This window comes from Prorops nasuta, unplaced genomic scaffold (genome assembly GCF_024137725.1).
Source record: "Prorops nasuta isolate Cenicafe-Biocafe unplaced genomic scaffold, Cenicafe_Pnas_1.2 PNAS00009, whole genome shotgun sequence".
NCBI classification, from domain to species: domain Eukaryota; kingdom Metazoa; phylum Arthropoda; class Insecta; order Hymenoptera; family Bethylidae; genus Prorops; species Prorops nasuta.
In genome coordinates, this window is record NW_027116806.1 from 4,131,820 (window position 1) to 4,151,853 (window position 20,034).

At 34.3% G+C, this 20,034-nt stretch overlaps 1 protein-coding gene across 4 annotated transcripts in view; it reads left to right on the top strand.

The window, feature by feature from the left end:
* Positions 1 to 20,034, top strand: part of Cip4 (formin-binding protein 1-like Cip4) — a 79,676-nt gene that overhangs the window by 29,506 nt on the left and 30,136 nt on the right. The gene's annotated exons all lie outside the window — the stretch shown is intronic.

Below are 20,034 nucleotides of genomic sequence, written 5' to 3' on the forward strand. Positions count from 1 at the left end.
CTGTAGATGTTGTTTCGTAAAAAAAAGTCCAAGAAAGAATGACAATAATTCATTGATAGGTTAAATTTATTACTGGAATTGAAGATCTAATATGCGTTATATTTCTATCGTAGCAATAGCAACAGGAATTCTCCTCGTGTTGACATAACTGTGTTGTTGTTGGGTGGTACCTATAGGCGAGCGGCGAGTATACAAAAACACACCGAGCGTGTGTTTATGTACGCGCGCGCATTAATTCAGCATGAATATTTTCCGTGGAAAAATGTAGAGAAAGGTCAAGCACAGCAAGCTGAGTGCGTGCGTCTGTGTTTATGTGATTTGTTTTCTTGAATTTCTCAGTTTTATCGCTCGCGCGTATTCCTCTCGATTCTTCTTTTGCTCGACCAGACGGACGGTGTCTGGCTGAGGGTCGAGCGAGCCGGTCTATTTGGGTGGGACCGAAACACGACAAGGTCAACTCCATTTGAATTTCGCAGCGCGCAACAACGAAACTTCGCGCTATGAAAGAACGCCACACGCATTACATATATATGTAAACATTGCCACAGTTTTGAATTCTTGGAAAAATTTCTGCGCGACCAAACAACCAATGTTTACTTTTCTCAAAATTTCATCAATATCGCGAGCATATTTCGAGCTTGATTAATGGGTCAGATTAACTCATGTACATATGTATACTGCAGTAGTGAGCGTTGTGCACATCGTGTATGACATTCGCTCGCTCTCTGCTGAAGAAGAGAGTCGCTAGACGCGCGTTGGTCGCGCAGCGCGCAGCTCAGAAGGGACCAGCTGCAAAGTTCCTACTCTGGCGTAGCCCGCATTTTGTCCACTATCCATCCGTCCCGCGTCCGACGACGTCCGATAGTGAACTTGTATCGAGACTTGGTCAGAATTCAGTCCACCCCTCGATCCTATTCTCAATAATCTTCCTGTTTTTTCGACGAGAAAAAAAAGAAGCTCGTACATGCTTGTATATATATATATATACATATACCTGCGACCTCCGCCTTTTGCACCACCAAAGCTACACACACATTTCTCCAACCTTTGTCTCCTATTTCCCTGCCCTATGTAATAAATGTGTAAACACTTTTTTCCAGCATTAATATCTGTAACACGAATTAATTGTCAATAAAGAAAAAAAGGAAGCGCTTTGGCCTCTGCAGGGTATACCTTTATTGACATTTTCTTCCAAAGAACAACTTTTTTTGCTAAATTTCTTTGCGTCGTCGAATTTCTCGAATCTCTCGAGTGTCGAAGCCATACACACACACACACACACACACACACAGATTCACGGTCTGGCCATCTCGAGTTATTCTTAAAAGGAAAGATTGCGTGCAAATGTAAATGGACACGTTTCTATGTATATTGCATATACATGATATCTGGCGTGCGTGCATGCGTGCGCGCGCTCCTCCATCTGATTATTAAGCGCTTCGGTGAATACCCGTCGGAACACTCACACAACAACTATTAGCTACCATAGTTTTGTCGAGCTACGTACATACATATGCATACGGCACGAGAGGATAGGAACTCCATAAGGAGGATGAGTGCGTGTGCGCGTGTACGTGAGAGAGAAAGACGATGATAAAAACAAGCGAGTGTGCCGTGTACTGTTGCTTTCATAGATCATAGCCGGCCGGTTGTGCTTCGGTTGCAATGCGATGCAATGTCAGTTGGTTCATATTCATTCCACGAGGAGCGAGAAACACACTGAATAGTTTCTCTCTCCCGACCGACTCCCGCTCGGCGATGTAAAACACCGAGAAAACATTCTCCGCGTGTATACGACCGTACACACAGTTGTTCGTGTTTATAGACAGACTCCGAAGTCCGACTACGGTGGCGCGGGACGCGGCACTCCTCCATTCTTTCGATCTTTTCCATGTTGCAGAGCTAGCTGGTGCTCGCAACATTACCGGTCCTTCTCTAACCTTGGAATGCAATATACCACACATTCACCCATAGCCAACTAGCTTTATATTATGATTTATGCTAGGATAGCGACATTTTTCTCGCCTGTTCCATCCACCTTTTAACCAATATCTATTATATATACAACAATTTTTTTGGTAACTCTGAGTGGAGTTTTCTTGTTGTTCTCAGTACGGAGAGCGAGCGCAGTATACATTTGCTATAGTATATTATTATGTTTGGTTGGTTTAGCTTTTATTCTTTCTTCAATTATTAAACTTGTTTACATTTTTTTTCGTCCAGTCTTTTGTTGTCAGTTGGAAAGAGAGTTTCGACCAAGCTTGTTTATCGTATTATGACTTTTCTAAGTACAACAGTATTTTTCAACATTTCTCGGTATGATTTTTTTCAAAATCTAGGGTATTGACACACTATAATTTGCTCTCTCTCTCCCTCCCTTTATATATATATATATAATATATTATTATTTTTCTTTCAATCTTTTCGTACTAGTTTAGCAAACTTGTTGACGTTTGCAATTCCGTTTCTTATTAGCAACTGGAAAGAGCTTTGACCAAGCCTTGCAATGCTGAGCGATATTTGTTTCTGTTTTATTTTTGTTTGAATAGTGAGATTGCTGGAAAAAGCCACGAGGAGAGGTGTTGGAGAGCAGAATGAGCGAGTAGCATTGGACAAAACTCGTTGATTTATTCGCTAAATATCTTCTTTCGCGATTGATAGAATTTTGAGAAGGGATAAGTAATATTTTTTAATGCACGCGTCCACGCGGACGTCAATTGTCGTGGCTGTTCTACTTATTGGTATAACAAAAAATTTTTTTTCTCACACTCGTCACAGCTGAGTCGCGTTTCTCTCGCGGTGTTCAGCCACAACTTTGTATAATATATAACAAACTACAGGACCAAAGAAAATGTTTGTGTAGTTATAGTGCACATTGTGCGTAGTACGGACCAAAGCACAGCACCGAGGCTTTTATTAAGATTTACCGAAACCAAGTTTCTTTACTCTTTAGTCCAGGGCTCGGAATTATTTGCACATTTCAGCTGTTTACTACAGTCACTAATAGGGATTTGCTATTAACGACTGTAGTTAGGGTTGCCATAATAAATTTGATGAAACTAGAAGTTGAAAACAAAAAACCCCGGACTTTGTCTACAGAACCCCGGACACATTAGAAATTAGATTTATCTCTAAGGATAAAATAGAAACGGGTTATTTAAGTATAGATTTTGTGCACTTACTGTACATACATATAGTTATATGTATAAGCTATATGTATAATGTATATTTTTCACCGTTAGAGATAAACCCTACATACTCATGTCTGAGCTAAAACTGCTAAAAGTAAAAACTATTAAACAAATTTTAGTATAAAAAAAAATAATTTATTATAATTATATATTAATATTATAAAAATACTCTCTCTTTAAGTTTTCTTATAATTAAAAAACATCAACATACAATATTATGATTTAAAGTAAAGCAAACATTCTTTTTTTATAATTTAAATAATATTAATTAATTGGATCATTATATTTAAGTGAGCTGCCAATTTTATTCCACACTTCTTTGTCGGAGTTTAGAAGAAAGTTGTAGAACTCTTCGCAAGACATGTTAAAATTATATTTAACTTTAATAATATCATTAACCGTTTCTGGTTTTAATTTATTTCTCTCTTTAGTCCATTGACTGGTAATTAGGGAGAATACTCTTTCCACGTGCGCATTATGCGCTGGAATGCAGAAATAGAATTCTGCAATTTTTTTCAATTCCTGGCAATTACAATTTTCATGTTTAGTGAAAAAGGTATTCCAAAATTTGTTGCTATTTGTTGTTGACTTGTTAATAGCAGTTTCTCTAACAAATGTTTTCAAGCAAAGAAATTCGTTGAACAATTTTTCTTCATTTAATATTATGTCGCGTGACTTTAAAAACTCAATGGAGGGTTCTAGATCTAACCATTCAGCTGAAGTCATTTTTTTTACATCCATCCACTCGAAAACTTTGATTTCGTCTAAAGGCGATATCCAAGACACTAAATAATCTTTCATTATTTTATAAAATAATTTTATTTCGTCTTGAAACTCTTTACTTTTTTGTAGACTTAGTTTCCTTATTATTTCTTTAACTTTTAATGGTATAAAGCATTGATCAATTCTCTGATTTAAATTATTAATAATATTATTCAAAATATTTGTTACTTCAATAACAGAATTGTCAGCCTTCTCTATTGCCTCTATATTAGTATGTATTATATTCATTGTTGAATGAATGGTGAATAAATAAGCTTCGTTAATATCATCTTCAAAAAAGCTGTTTAAAAATTTTGGAGAATTATCTAAACTCAAAAAATAGTTTTTTAAAGGTTTAAATAACTTCAATATTCGCTCCACAGCTGGATATAAACTTAGCCATCTAGTTTTTGAATGATAAAGCAATTTCGCGAATATTCTACGTCAGCTTCATAGCAAAATTCCTTTTTGTGATTCTGTTCTAACAGTGAATATTGAGAAATGATTATAAATCTTCATTACTATTGATTCAATATCAACAGAAAATATATCACAGCCTTTATGGACAGTATTATTAATAATATGAGCTGGACACCCGACACCAACTATATTTTTTTTGAGCCGATCTTTTAATTTTGAATAAGTGTTACATTGCCCAGTTCTTTCTCTGCCACCAAAATTTGTATTGCAGTTGTCACCACAGTAAGCAATACATTTTGAAGTTAAAGAATATTTTTCTAATAAATTAAAAATAGATACGGTAATGGTTTCAGCAGTTTCATCAGACAAAGACAAAATGTCTAAAATTTTGGATGTTATACCTGTGAAGCAAGGGTCATAATATTGAATAAGTATAGGCATTAATTTAATAGCTCCGTGGTTACTAGTGTCACATGAAACACTTATACATTCTATATCTTTAAGTTTGTTTATTATTTGTTCCATAGATAGCGGAGACAAAATATTTTTTATTATTGCTGTAGCTTTTGTTCTATTGCATGTTGTGACTTTAGCAATATTTGAATCCTTGAAAAGACATTTATTAATATTCATTGTACAATCAAGAGATGAAAATGTCATGTGGTGATTTACTGTATGATAGGCAATAGTTCCTTCAACGACCTGAATTTTATCCTTTTCGACTGATTTGGGAAAGAATGTATCAATCTTTGATGATGATGCTTCATCTTTACAACTTTTTTTATGTTTATTGGTATTTATATGTTCATTAATATCAAAAGATCCCTTATTTGCAATCGATATTGTTGATGAACATAAATTACAAAACACTTCCCAATCATATTTTCCCCGTTTCATGAATGGAATTTTTTTTTGTAAATCATCGTTAAAAACGCACTTTCTTTTTGGCATTTTATTTTACAGTATCTAATATTTTTGCAAACACTTACGAAATTGATATAAGTTCACACACCTAGAATATTTTATTTATCTCTGGACTAAATTATATGATCCCCCTGCTCGAGCGGACGATACTTTGCAGTGAAGTCATTTTGAGTCTAAACGGACTCCCCACTCTGATCTCCCAGCCCATGTAGTTTTATAAGCTGGGAGGTCAGAGTGGGGGGTCTGTTTAGATCCAGAGTGGCTTCACTTCTAGCGTCTCTGAACAAAAAACAAACAAAACACCGCATAGCTGTAGGTTCACGGAAAATACTAACTGTTTAACTCAATATAGATATTATAATTTATTGTTATACGTTGTATACTCTTTTGCCTCACACTGTAAATATTTTCATAACTTTCATTTTTCATTGTGTGTTGTATCTTTAGAAATATATAAAAATTAAAAATAGAATTTTAATAAATATTTTCAGTAAATCAAAATATTTATTAATTAAAAAATAAATGTTAGAACATTATAAAATATCATATTTAATATTTTATAGAAATGTATTTATCGATCAATCTTTCACGGGTAATAGCGAATTAGAAAAAGAAATTATTTCGGACGATTTGAAAATCCCGGACAAATTTAAAACCTCCCCCCCCCCCGGACGTCCCCGTAAGGTTAATAAAAGAGGACAGTGTCCGGGGAAAAGAGGACGGATGGCAACCCTAACTGTAGTAAACAACTGAAATGTACAAAAATTTCCGAGCCCTGTTTTAGTCTTTTCTCTGGCTGCTGCCTGCCCGTGCGGGAGGCGGGGGGGGGGGGGAAGGGGAGGAGTCTACTCGTCGACCGAGTTAGTGGTGGAAAAGGTTCGAGAGCGCGACCAAACGAATCGCGTTTGAGAAAAAGACCCGCATGGTCAATCATATAGAATAATGCGTCGTTGTCGTCGTAACTAATACTTCAACCTGCAATTTATCACTAACGGTAAATCGTACACACTGCGCCGCTGTATAGTAGGAGTTTTGTAAAATAGTAAAAAGACAACTATTATATATATATATATATATAATTGTGCGCGAGCGAGCGGACGCGTCGTCGTTCACTCCTTTCATTGTCACACTGTTTATATTAATGGTGTTTCTGTTACGTCATAGCAGCAACGGAAAGTTTCTCCCTCGCTCGCTCACGTTCGTTTTACGATTTTTAGCAGGAATATTATACTTTGGCGATTTATATGTTATCGTATGTATGTATGGAAGGAGGCGGCCAGAAGTACGTGCTTATATATATATATATTTATATATATAGAGAGAGAGAGAGAGAGAGAGGCTTATCGGAGGCGCCCGAAAGAATTTATCAGCAGGATTTTATTGTTAGCCTAATTCGATTGTCTCACTTCTCGCTCGAGTATCGATTGTCGTTGTCAGCAAGCAGGTTTTTCTTTATCGCAGTCACGGGAATTCTTCGATCGAGAGATAATTCAGTTTAGTAAGCGTATCCTCATCGGAACGATCGAATTATCAAAGAGTGAAATTTTTTATTAGTGATCGTTAATTAGGGAATGCTATATGTTTATAAGAATATAAATAGAAAAGTTTATTTTAATTAATGGATTATTGTTAAAATAAACAAAAAATTGTTCGACGTGTGCAATGGATTAAAATTACTGTTTGAAGGAGGGGGGGGGGGGATAAATAATGTCCTAATGGATTTTGCTGCTGGTTACGCGCGTGTCTGACGCGATCTTGGCTAGCTATTGTAAATCAACTGGTTAGATACGTGGACAGAGTCTGATGACTGACGCAGACTGACGTACACAGTCACACACAACACACACTCCTCTTGCAGCTGTAGTCGAGCGAGACGTCGCGTCGCGCGCGCGTTGTACTTGTTCCTCCCTCGAGCACGCACGCTTCCACCATCTTTCTATGTACGCTCTTCGCATTTCGCTCCATATTGTGCGCGCATGTATGCATATATATGCAACATGTACGTCGATGACACATACAGTTCCCTCTTGAACAAAGCAGTCAAGCAACAACAATCATACACTAACCTTTCCCGTGTCTCTCGACTAGCTCGACCAACGAATCTAGTATACACACACACACACACACACACACACACACACATATATATATATATATATATATACAGCCATGTGCTGACGACCGCTATAGAATATATACGGAAACGTAGGATCGATAAGAGGAGATAGGAGGGTGAAACACCCCGACGCGAATTACGTGACTCATAGTGTAGTGTCGCGCGCACACGTAGACACACACACTCCACACAAATAAGTAATACTCTTCATTGAAATCCACTAAAAAAACTTGACGACGAGCCGCGAAAGAAAAATATAATAAATATAGAAAACCAAGAGCATTTTATAAAATAGACAAATCTTTATTCAACCTTCTTTCTACGCTTCTCTACCAAAAAGCGAGGTTTATTTAAATTAAAGACAAATGATAATTCGAAAATTCGCAAACAACATGCAACTAAGCATATTACAACAAATTCCCTTATAAATTTAAGAGAAACTTTTATCGCTTGGTCAGCCACTGCACGAAATTGTTAAATTTCCTCGAGATCAATCTAATAACGTAATAGAATATTCTCTCTTAGAAAATTTTTAGAAAAAATACGACCGAAGAAAGTTGGAAAACAACAAAATCTTATGAATCCGCTACATTCTTCTCGCGTCAATCGAGCGAGCAATTTTACGTTCGTTCAATCTCGAATCTCTTCATTGTTTTCCTTTATTCGAACAATCGGCTGGGGGAAGTTTGATCCTATAGCAGAGCTTCTTCCCCCCCCCCCCCCCCCCCCCCTCCTAGGTTGGTGTTGGTCAGGTCGACGTCTCTCCTTTTCATCGCTTCCTACTTTCACGTTCACCTTCGCTTTCGCAATCGTTCCATGCAACGTACGATCGTCATCCCTCTCCTCCCAACCGTATGCAAACTTTCCTGTCTGTCTGCCCATTGACACACAAATTTAACAACGAGATTATATTAATTTCGTTATTGTCCATTTTTGTGCTTCATTCTTATGGACCACGCATAATGTTTTTTTTTTTTTTTTTTTTTTAATTATAAAAAGATAAATTTCGTCATTTTTGGTCCAAGTTTTTCTTTCGAATTTAATATTGAAAGATGAGAAGGTATTTTCTGTATATATAAATATATATTATCGATACTTTACGAAAAGAATTTAATATTCATGACATTTGAAGGAGCATGCTGCTGTAAGAGCGATTCTTTCCTAATGTTATACATGGGATTTATTAGGAGGAGAGCGAGTAATTCTCGTTTCGTTCTGCAAATCAGCCAGCCAGAGAGAGGATCGCGATGCACGCGTAATTGCGTAAATCGATTATAGAAAGTATACAAAGTTGTGGTAATTGAGAAAGAGAGAGAAAAGTAACGCAGCGGTGGTTTAGTTCCCTCCATGAATTTTTTCTTTTTTTCCTTGTGAAACGTTTTTAAGATTTCACGCTCGAACCGCAAACGCAGGAAATTTTGTCGAGCCAGAGGAAAAACTTGCGCGAAACCGAGATGATGATAAAGACATTCCATTGAATATTTCCTATCTGACTGTATGTGTGTGAAATATAATAATTAGAGTATAGGTTAGGTCGCTCTTGGACTCTGAATTGAGATTTCAAAAATTTTATCCACAGCTTTTCCTGCTTGGTTTTTTGTCTCCAAGTTCACCGTGCTCATAATATATACATATATATATATATATATATAGGAGCAAATTATGGGTGTTCCTCGGGCTTGTGGACGTATAGCTTGGTCGTGGCAGGGGGGGGGGGGGGGGGAGCGTCACCTTCCATCAATTCATCGGGACCATTGTGCGTGGGACGAATGTTTGTTTGAAAGTTATATTTAGTTTATGAATTTTAGTGCAGGAACATTGAATCGCAACGCGACAGGTATGTAGTAGAGAGGCATCCAGCAATTGAGAATTGCAGGGTCGTGATGGAAAGAAAATTCTTTTAACCATGTAACGGTCGAGGAGGAGAAAAGGGTCCGGTTTGTGTTTTGGTGTGCAGGAGGGGAGGGGGGGGGGGTCTTATCCTATCTTCGGCTTGGCTCGGCCACCGTCGATTGTCTTCCGCCACCGAAATTTCCCTCGAATGGAGAAACTTGGCAAGAAGAGCTCTAACTCTCTCTCTCTCCAGAGCCTTGCAAATATTCTTACCATATTTTTTCTTCTTTTTCAAATTAATTAAAACGACAATCGTGTGGTGCAACTATTATGCATTTCTATATAGTTTACGCGTAATAATATAATTTAACATCAGAAATATCACATCGTCGTAACCAAAATGCTCTTTTCTCAATCACGTGGTGCAACTATTATGCATTTCTATATAGTTTACGCGAAAGAATCTTAGCATCAGAAATATCACATTGCTGCTGTAATGAAAACTCTCTTTTCTAATTGACAATTTGCAAATATATCCTGATAAAAATTAGGTAAGTTTATTCCCCACGTAACATCTACGGTGAATGCATAATAAAGGGAGCAAGATTATTGTAAAGAAAAGGCTGGATTCTAGCAATTCTCTTTTCGTATGTACGTAACAATACAGTGTATTGGTGAGAAAGAAGCAGATTCTGGCAAGTGACAACTCTGTGTAGTGGAAGAAGCTTTGCGAGGGGAGGAACGAGGGTGGCCTGCAAGTTGGCTTGGTAGACGCCGCGTGCGCGCATGGGGAAACGAACCACCACCACGCGACGACGCTGTGCGAGTTCGCATCTTTCGGGAAAAGTTATGGGAAGTGGGAGCCACGACGAGTAGTCACGACGAGGCCGTAGGTCGTTGAATGACTCACGCACGAAGGAACGCGAGACCGAGGCACGGAGCACGCTTTTCCTCTATATCGATCGGCCTGCGCCGTCGGAGAAAATTCCGTATGTGTGTGCGTTGCTATCCCAATGACACTCCCGGTAACCCGATTGCACCGTTTCACCCCAATCCTACAAACTTTCATGCACTCGAAAGAAAAAATCCATTTTCCATAATAATTTAATTGCAATTATCGCGAGATACATAACACGATCGAATGTCATATAGGGACGAAGGGTCGAGGGGGGAGGAAAGTGAATAAATCGATTAGGAGTTAGGGAGCATATATCTATATATATATATATATATATATATATATATATATACTGCTATTCATGAAAAAATCCTTCCCTTGTCACGATAAATGATTAGAAAACTATTTCTATACGTTGCACATCCAATAAAGAGAAAGAAAGAGGCGAGTGGAGGAAAATGCATTTGATAAATTTACGTAGAAAAATGTTGGTCGATTAGCCTGGAAGGAAGGTTTCGGGAGGGGGAGGGGATTCGTGCTCGGGATTTCCTTATTGGCGCGTTTGACGAATTAATGTGTCATATATATACGCGTATACCTTTGAAGGCAAAGCGGTGACGATGACGATGACGATTAATCGAGTCGATGAAAATCGTATATGAAGCATGAGTATTCTTCTCGAACGAATTTTACTCGCCGCACGACCTACCCCCTCCTCGCTATAAGTATGTACCTCTATTAACCTGCAGAGGGCCGACATTTTTCCACATAAACTTATCAACTTTTTCAACTGAAATTTACTCAAATATGTAGCCCATGTGACTAATTTAAGCGGCAAGATTGTTGCTGGCCATATGTGTGGTCACACCGACCTTCCAAAGGTTAAGGTACGGGTACACGCGCTGCGCGAATTTTTGGGTAAGACGCGCGGTGTGTCCACTCCACACGTTTCACGCACCCTATACCCGCACCTTAGGCTCCTATATTTTCTTCTCCAAATGTTTTTTTAATTAAACAACTATAGGTTAGTGTTTCGAGGCAGGGGCGAGAATGAGTGACCATGCACAGAATGCATCGCGCAATTACATAATACATCATCTCACCCTGCGTGCCACGGAGAAAAAAAATGGCAATAAAGCTGCTGAATTAGCAATAAATTGTTGCTCTATTTGGACCAGCGATTTTTATATTAATTGTATTGTATTTTTTTTTGTAGTAGATTTTTGCAATACTTTATTGTTAAATAAGTGCACAATAGTTTTTGTTATATCAAATTACTAAACCATATTGCTAATACAGTATTGCAATTATTACTATACTAAATTTTTGAAAAATCTAACAAAAGTTATTGTTAATTACCATTGCAATTTTTTTTGCAATACTTGAAATGTAGAATTAACAATATTAGGGCAGTATTATTTATTAACAATTCTGCATTGCAGTTTTTTATTGCAATATAATGTTGCATATACGACATATTATTATCATAATGCAAGGCTCGAAAATGTTTGCATTTATCAGTTGTTTACTACAATCACAAATGAGGAATCCGTATTAGAGACTTATAGTAAAAGACTGAAAAGTGCACAAATTTCCGAGCCATGTTATAATGTATATTACATCATATTTTATATCTTCGTTGAAATGTTAAAACACGATTTAATGTTTTATAATAGTATGTCGTATAAACACAATATAGTATATTGCACTTTTTTCATCTCTTTAAGGAAGAAAAAAATACGATTTATTTTAGAAAGAAATTTCCATCAATGTATATTTATTTTTGCATAAAAACGTTAGAAAGACATATATTATATAATATAAAAACATAAATATAATTATATTTTAATACACACGCACACAATCTTGCATTAAATCTTTTATCCTTATAAATTTCGTAAAAAAAAATTCAAATAAAACAAAAGTAAAATATTACTTCAATTTTCATAGTAACTATTTTGTCAAACATTTTTCTTTTTTTGTTAAAAAAATTATTTCGCTTATTTAAACAAACTTATAGTAATAATATATATCAAAACCTTAACGATTACAATGCCGAAGTAACTAATCTATTACTGTTTGAGAAATACATATTTCCATTACTTGCTTCAATTACAAAAAAATGGTATCTGATTTATTAACTGCATGTATTCTATATATATATATATATATATGAATTCAGATTTTTCATTAACGTGGTATGCACGAAAATGTCCTATATAATCTATTGTTTCATATATCCTTAACAAAAAATAAATTTTGTTTTCTTGATTTATTAATATTTTTGTTATTTTACCAACTGTTGGGACATCGTTTATTTGCACAGACAAATTAAGTTTGTAAATTAAGTTATTGACACTAACCCATTTAACATATTTATAATTTTCAAAGCGTGAAGATAACTTATTTTTTATAAGTAGTTCGTTAATATTTATTGGGTGTATGTCTGGTCCAGTCGATTGTTCATTTGTAAAACCTTTATGTAAAATAAGACGCTCACTAAACTTTATCGATTCTCTGACTGATATACCCCGTGTGAATAATATTTCGCCTAGATGTAGTTACATTTGCAGAAATTTTGCCCTGTCTATGTTTTGCTTCAAATCGCATGCACCATAAGTGAACTAGCGGTCCAGACATTTGCATTACATAAGAGTAATGAATCATGTGATGATGTTTTGGTTTTAAATTAAATTTAGAAAGCTCTACATATAGCTCATTGTGCTCTTGAATTATAGTTTTAAGAAGATTAGGATATTCTTTATGAATATATGGTGCTGTGATTAAATCTAACAAATCTCTTAGAAGCAAATACAATTGCCAATAACTATATTTTCTGGTATTAAGTCACCTACAAAAAATGATAAATGCTGAATAAAACAAAATACTTCGGAAGCCGACATTTTTATATTATCAAGATTTTTCTTTTCTGGTGGCTTATTACGTTTTTCTATGTAACCGTAATTAAGGAACTTAATCCTACAGTTTAGTGTTTCCAGTGTAAATAATTTTACTTGCATTATAAAATATTTAAGAATTAAAGAGATATCAAATTTACAAACTCCTTCTAAAACATCGTGCATTATATCAACAACAAAGTTTTCCGTTATATGAAAACTTGGAATTCTATTCCATATACACTCCTCTTTTATCCCAGAATCAAACACATTATTATTTGCTACACTGTTTAAATAATCATAGCGTGATCTCATTTTAATAAAATTATCGATAAAACTATTACATGTTAAATTATCTTTTCTGATATTACCAAAACGGCAAGGCCGGTTAGCCGAAAAACTTTCAACTAGATCTAAAATCGAGTGTAAGCCAAGGTTGTCTCCTATAATAAGACATAATACAAAAAAACCTGCACACTTTCATTTGGTGTAACTATTGCAATACCTTTTTCTTCTAAAGCAATAAGTTCATCTATTAATACTTTAAAAATTGCTGCGTTTCCATAATGTATTCTACTTCTTGCATAAAACAGTAAAACTAAAAAAATATTTTCTAGTTTGGACCGATAGTGGGGTGGTAAAGATGGAAGGGAAATATAAACTGCGCCTAACGTTTTAATACTAGACCTGGTACCTAACGGATTATTGACTTCATATTCGTCGAAATAAAGAAATAATGGTATCACGATTTTACCTTGATATGACAGAGTCTTCTGTTTCCATAAATTACTTTGCGTGAAATTCTCAATAATAAGTTTAGATGTAGATAATTCATCTAAGTATTGTAGTGTCATTTCTAAAACATCAGGCAGCTCAAAAAAACCTTTTAAAGTGTTTCGAAGAGAAATTTATTTAATAGTCTCATAACCAGTTTCTAAAACAATCTTATCATGTAAAATTGTTTCTTTTAAAGCTTCACCGATTACCAAATCCTGTGGTTCCTCATAATATCCATTATCCTTTAAATACTTAATTCGTAAATAATCTGAAGACATTTTATTTACTGTGTCTTTTATGAAATCTCATGTATTACTTAAAGCTGACACATTTTCATCCCCCAGTATGTTCAATTTATGACCAATAACTGTCTTCAAATAAGTAACTATTGGTTCAGACAATTTAGATAACTCCTGGATAATATTTTATACACAGTTTCGGGGTAATAAACGATTACCATACAAGTTAATAATAAAAAAAATAAAACGTGACAAAAATTCTTTCTTGAAATTAAGAAATGCATTTGATTCATTAAACTCTTTTGAAAAGTTGACATGTTCAACTGTATTATATGAACTAAGTGTAGGGGGAGCAGGAAAGCTAAAAGCTAAATCAGAAACATTATCTAAAACATCACTTCTTATATCGTCAAAAGAGGTAGAAATATTATTTGTAGGTATTTCATTTTTAGTTGACAAGAAGTCATGACATTTTCTCAAGTGTCTCGTAAGAACAGAAAAATTGTCAAATTCTCTCATACATCCTTGCTCAGCATATGTCAATTTTGTATTATACATATAATGACAACTTTTTATATGCCTTAGTAAATCTTTAATAAAGTCAAAATCTTTTTGGCATGTATAGCACTTCGGCATTGTTTTCGTAATTTGTAACAAACTTAAATTTCTGAATTAATGTAATTAAATATTAAAAACGCGTTTTAGTTTTCATTTTCAACATCAGATATAAAAGTTGTTAATCCAACTGACATTCTGCATTTCTTATTCCATTTGGTAGATATGTTATATATGACTTTTTGAAAAAACTTCCATACCTGCTCACATTCATATGGATATAATGCAGAAAACACATGATATGATTTAAAACATATATCCACCGCTTTCAAAGTGTTCTCTAATAGATAAATTATTTTATCTATAACTACGTAGCTGCATTCTATTCGCTGGAGTGAAGATCCGATAATTACTATAAATGGTTGAACATTTAAACCATATTTAAGCATTTTTTCTCTTCGTCTTTGGATAATTGGTTGCAGATCAGCTACAGTCTAAAATCAATAATTAATATTTTCTTTAATTTATGAGTTTGAAACTTAACTAATTAATAGAAAAGCTTGCTTACATTAATTCGAATAAAGAATCGATCCTGAATTTCTATTTTTGATGGGCGCCATGTGTTATTGTTTCTACGAATGGAAACAATAGGAATCAATAAAGGGAGAATACGCAAAGCAATTAATGACAATGTCTCTGAAAATTTATATCTAAAATAATATACCAAGATAGTTATAAATATAATATCTAAAATAATTATATTAAAGTTGTTTTAATATAATATTTAAAACATGTACCTTCTGTATCTGAAATACTTAATATATCTAGGCAATTTTTAATGTCAACTCTGTTGCACGACTTTGCAATATTCAATATTTTTAAAGAACATGTTGGCCACTTGTCAAATAAACTTAGTTCTTTTCCTGGGTACTTTTGAGCAAAATCTATTTCAATCTGAAATAAAATTACAGATAATGTATTTATACATAAATAAAAAGTAACCGTAACATCTCTTATGTAATTACTTACAAGTGTATAGCCTAACGCTTGCTTTAAACAGGTAAATGATTCAACATAATCATAAATTAGTATTTCTTTCTTGAACTGAATTTCTCTTGCTCTTCTAGTTGATTTCCAAAATTCCACAATTTGATTCCATGGCTCCTTTGAATTTTTTAACCATTGTAATTTATCCTTATCTTCAGCCGATGGCTCATATGTATCTAAAATTGTACAATAGTATTCAATATTTATTTTAATACAATAAATTAAATAAACCTGTCAATATTCAAATATTACCATCAGTAATTGCCTCTTCGCTTAAGTCAGTATTGCTTCCTTCATCTGAGACATTCACCGTAGAATTTTTATTTAACTTTTTTAATATACGTCTTAAATAATAATATTTACACCACAATTTTCCCCTAGTTTGCAACATTTTACCATTTTCTTGAGTATATGGTATATATGTTCCCTATAAAATTAATGTTTAACAGTAAATGACTAAATAGCAATTTAATATATAATGATTATGGTAAGATACTAATTTTTTGATAATTGCCTTCTTTTCTGTTGGAAAAATTGCAACAATATCCTCACATAATTGTAAAAATGTAATCGTTGATATTCTGAAAAATTTTTTTCTTCTATTAAAATTTATTTTTATTAATTGGAACTTTTAAAACAATTAAATTATTCTTACTTGTTATCTTTAGAATTGTTTAATTCATGAGTGATAACTAAATTTACAAGTTTTGTTCTTAACTGCGTAGTTAAAATTTGAGTCTCTTTGTAAACTTTTAAGATTACCACTCCTTCGACAGAATTTTCCAAAATACAAAAAACTTTATTTTTAGATTGAATATTTTGTTTGTTTGTGTGTAACATTAATGCTGTAATAAAAATTTCTAACGTACACTTTAAATTAAAACAATTATTATATAAAATAAAAATGAACCTACATGTTGACGTTATAGGCTCTGTTTCTTCTCCAGATTTTTTGTCACCCTGCAGTGTTTAATAATTTGGCTTATGGTTTAATAAATCATTTATAAAGAATTCTTTACTTTACCTGCAACGAGCTTTTATATTCTTTAAACTTCTTTTAAAATTTTAAACGTTCGCTTAGTCTGGGGATCAGTTTCTTTAATATTATTTTTATTTAACTCAGCAAATGATTCCTCCTCAATACCCTCAGCTTACAAAGAAGATAAGCAGTTAGAACTCGAAAACAAATTATTCAAGTAGAAAAAAAGAAATTATAAATTTACATTCAAATTTCTCTATTAAATTTTCCAATTTCCATTCACATAGCTTTTGTTTTACAAACTCATCTGCCATCTATAATTAAGAATTAAAAAAAAAATCTGTTACATACATTATTAAAGCAAAACTGTTAAGGTTTTACTGTACAAGAGTGTCTCGGTTAGCAACGTGACTGTTTTCATATTGCTTAATGATTGTTTTTTAGATTTTAGGTTGAAATAGTCGAACCAATGAACAATGGATAAATGATGAAAAGAGAACGGTATATGTAGAGCCGATCGAAACAGGTCTGAGCCAGAATTTCATATGTAGTTAGAGTTTTAGAATACTAAATACAATAAATTTTAGGTAAAAAAGTATGTTAAACGAATGTGCAATGTACTTACTTTATTTGTAGTTATCTTTCATCAAAAATTATTTCTGAGAGAGGATATGAAGCTAATCCCAAAATGCCGTATAGTATATATAATATCTTTACTTCGACACAAAATCTGCACTTTACAACTGGGGAATAATGATCGAGACACGGATATAATTATTGAAAATAACCAGATACTAAGTTTATCCATGTAATTTGTGCACTAATTTTATCATTAGGTAGATCACGCGTATTTATATTCGGTTTGAAAATTGTCCTGTGGCCACTTAGTTCCCAACACACTGTTCTGATGCAATTAACCGCCAACTATGCCAACGCGCAACGGTTATGCGCATTAGACATAAACAAGACGGTTTAGAGCAAAAAATGAGAATGCCCTCTCAATCAGTTTATCTTTTTTTGGAATAACAGCGGAACTTATCAAAAATGAATATATTATTTTCAACTTTAGGCCATCAGCTATCGATACTATTTTACATAATTATAAAAGCTGAACAAAGCATTTGTATAAGATACAAGCTCTTCTCCTTATAACATATATTTTTATGGATGTAGTAACTATTCTTTTAGTAACAAGAACTATTGTGGTATTGCTCTGAATACTCAATAAATAAATTGTTGTTTTAACTAAAGAAATATTGCAAAAATAGCAATCTTTATTATAATCGTATATAATTTTTGTTGTGAAAATAGCAATAAAGTTTTGCTAATATATACCTGTAGTTTTAACAAATATGAATGGTTAACTTAACATTACATTATTGCTTATTCTACAATAAAATTATTGTAAATTTTAAATTGCTATTTTAGCAACAGTGAACTATTTTTTTAAATATAAATATTGTTATGAGTGCGATTTTTTTTTTAGCAATTCATTTATTGCTAAATTAACCAAAATCATTTTTCTCCGTGTGCATAAATAAAGAATTAAAATAGAAAATTGTTAAAAGAAAAATAAAAAGTCCAATTCATTTTTATCGCATTTGACCTAGGGGGAAATTTTTTTTGATCCCACAGTCATCCAGCTTATTAAATTCTATTATGCAAGCTAGTATGATTTTCATTAGGGATCGCGACTCCCTTAAAGATTTTGTCGAGCATGGAAAGTAACATGGAGAGCCGAATCCGGCGAAATCTATGATTCTAAATTTTCGGCTACAATTTTCAAGTGCCAGGTAATTTTTTTAATTTTTTTGGATTTCACAGCTTTGCAGTTAATAAAATTTTGAATGAGCTGGTTTGAGCCTCATCAAGGATCGCGACTTCTTTAATGGTTTTCAAATAGAGAACATGACTTTCGAGATAAATTTATATTTGTTCCGGTAGAAACTACAGTTACAAATTCCCGATCGTTATCGAATTGCATACCATCCTATGTAGTTTGAAGAAACTAGATGACCGTGGAATCCATAAATATTAAAAAAATTTCCGGACACTTGAAAATTGTAGAAGAAAGTTTAGAATCATAGATTTCGCCGGATTCGGCTCTCCATGTTAATTTCCATGCTCGACAAAATCTTTAAGGGAGTCGCGATCCCTAATGAAAATCATACTAGCTTGCATAATAGAATTTAATAAGCTGGATGACTGTGGGATCAAAAAAAATTTCCCCCTAGGTCAAATGCGATAAAAATGAATTGGACTTTTTATTTTTCTTTTAACAATTTTCTATTTTAATTCTTTATTTATGTTGTTTTAGAAGGAATGCAACATATTCGTTACTTTTAATTTGAAATTAAAACATTTGGTTAGAATTTTTTTGTGTGGCTCGTATACCGGCTGTCACGCTAATTTTAGGTTAGCTGATGGCGAAACTCGCGGCTGGAGTCGAGTCGCGGCTAACTTCAGCGTCATTGATGATCGGGATGCGGCGCCGTGGCGCATGGCGTCGCGTCGGCTTCCTAGCTGCTCTCGTCGCGTATACCGTCCTGTCGTGTCGTATTGCATCAGGAATGTCACATAGAGATAGCAAACAAGTCAGTGGCAGGCAGCTGGCAGCTTCGACGTACCTACATGCAAATCTCCTATATATATATATATATATATATATACGGGTCTCTCTCCTAACGGGATTTCGACACAGATCGATATAGCATGCGGCGCCCGCCGCAAGGAGAACCGCTCTCTCCACTCAAATATATCGATCGAGATCTATCGATCGTACGTATATATATATATATATACTCGCTGATTCAATACAGACTCACGATCCTATGGTTGCTGCAATTTTGATCAAAAATTGCAAAAGTTGTGTGTGTTTCTATAGAAAAACAAGAATTTTTTCAATGTTTATTGAGGAAACTCATCATATGTGTTTATATGTATATAGATCCAGGAAACCATAAATTACTCTATATGAATGAAAAATTCGAAAGAATGGAAATTCTGTGCTACGTTGTGGTGTGACGCAGGAGAAACGAAGAAGATCCAACGTGATCCGGATCGATCGGTCGAGTTGACGTGACGTATGCGTGGTACAGTTGCAGCATCACCTCCCCCCCATCTCTATAAAAATCGCAGCAGCCGTTTATGCATCCCTAAATATATAGAATATTTTAACGTGGATTCTATCGGTGGCGACTGATGGCGGCCAATGAAATGGATCGAACGAGTCGAGCGAACCACCGTCCGCGCGGTTTCACCATTGCACGTATCCCATTTACATTTGATTAATCGAAAGCGGTACACGCGTAAGACGGAAGTGTCCCGCTTCTCCGCGACTCGCCAATCGGCTCATCCGAGCGAGCCACTCGTTTCTTTATTTTATATGCATATATC